Source organism: Olea europaea, chromosome 10 (assembly GCF_002742605.1).
Source record: "Olea europaea var. sylvestris chromosome 10, O_europaea_v1, whole genome shotgun sequence".
Taxonomy (NCBI): domain Eukaryota; kingdom Viridiplantae; phylum Streptophyta; class Magnoliopsida; order Lamiales; family Oleaceae; genus Olea; species Olea europaea.
Genome location: NC_036246.1, coordinates 45,656,783 through 45,658,756, shown reverse-complemented (window position 1 = coordinate 45,658,756; position 1,974 = coordinate 45,656,783).

Sequence of the window (1,974 nt, the reverse complement as noted above, 5' to 3'; positions counted from 1 at the left end):
AGCGACTTGCAAACTTGGGCGATGGCGTTACCGCACTATTGGGCCCCTTATTTGGGCATCCACCTTGATTCGTTTAATTGGATTTCGTTCTTTGGGCTATCTGATTTGGGGATCTTCCAGTTGGGCTTTACTCTCTGAGCTGTTTGATCTGGGCTAAATTTTTATGTGTCAACAAAAGTGTACAATGCACTTTAATTTTTCATAATTCATGTTGCAAGCAAGATGTATCTCATACTTTTGATTTGATCGTGTCGAAGATTCTACTCTTCAACACAACCATCATGTCGGATGAAAGGTAGAAGAAGTCCAAACAAAGATCAAATAAAGCAAGAAAAAAATAATGAAGCATGGATTCCAAGTTCAATTTTAACGTGTATGATTATGTTCTCTCGAAATAACGTGTTGACCTTCGAAAATATCCAACAGGTGCCGAGTCCACACGGGAAGATTTCGGTGTGTTAAGATTGCTTGTTCGATTAGGCGGTGAAACTGAACACAGAAGATACGGCTTCGACGCGCAACTAAACAGTTCAGACGTCGGCTAAAGTGATCGAAAAACTTGAAGATGCGCGAATATAATTTCGCTTTGACATACTCGGAACAATTGCATGATAATAGAAATGAAATGAAACGAAACGAAACGAATAAGAGATCCAATGACTTGAAATATATGGAGTAGTGTTTATTTTCCCCTCCGAAATGTGTCAAAAATTAATTTACTCGTTCATTCTTCCTTTTTCTCGGGTTTTCTCCCTTTTTTCCCTTTCTATATATATATATATATATATATAAAATATAAATGTTCAATGCAGTTCAATCAATTAGGATACAACCCACAATGGTAGCTGTTTTTTTGGAGTGCAGAAACTCCTATAACACATGTTGATTCCCAACCTAATTTTAAAGAGCTAGATTATACGACAATATTGAAGTATATCAGACCACACACCGAAAAAAGAGGTTTAGAAGTAAAGAAAAATACAATGGATTAAAGGCAAAGGATGATGTTTCTTAATTCAATAATATGTAGAATAAAAAGTAATTTAGCAATTGATTTCTATCTGTTACACTATCTAAACTAACAAAGGAGCCTAATATCTATACTACATGGCCACACCTTAAGTAGAGTCACAAAAGGTAAATTTACAATTAAGAATTTGATCTCCTTTCCCACTCTAGTCAAATTATGCTTCTTCAATCTCCTAATTTGAGTCACATTCCTAACAATTTTCTCCTCAAAATTGCCAAATAACATGAACAAGAGTGTTTGTGGAGTCAGATTTGCACAAGTCATGTTAGGGCCTAATCAACCTCAGAGCACTAAGAAAATGGACAAGTCTCAGGAATAAAAAAATCAAAGAGGGTTGGTTTTCAACTCTTGTTTTCTTTTTGTTTTCGTGTCATAAAATGATGGGCTTTTGTTAATCTTGGAAGTATAGATAGATAGATATTTCACTTTTGAGGACGAAAAAATTTGCTAGGGTTGTCGAGGAATTTTTTAAGATAAAAAGTTTTAATCCTTGCAAGTGAAATTTCTTGTTGTGTATATAAATATGTACTAGTGTTTGAGTTCAACATGGTTTCGAAATTAGGGAAACGATTGCCTCATTTGGTGAAGGATATGCAACGAGGTTTGATGAAGAAGGATTTGGAGGAATGTATGGAGGGAATAGTCTATTTCCAAGGAGGACGAGGAGAAAATTGTTCATGGAATAATTAATTAATTTTAACTAAGTATTTTATGTCCAATCATACATTGCAACCATAATTTTTCAACGACACATTTCATATAATGTTATCAATGTATGCTAAAAATCTTATTTTAATTCCCGGGCTATACTTATAAATATTGGTATGACACTTCAAAAAAAGTTGCCTAAATTTTTTTAATTTGACATTGAGAAAACTTTAGGAAAAATTTAATCATTATATTTGGAAACTTGAATTAAGAACTGAATATTATTATGAACTTTT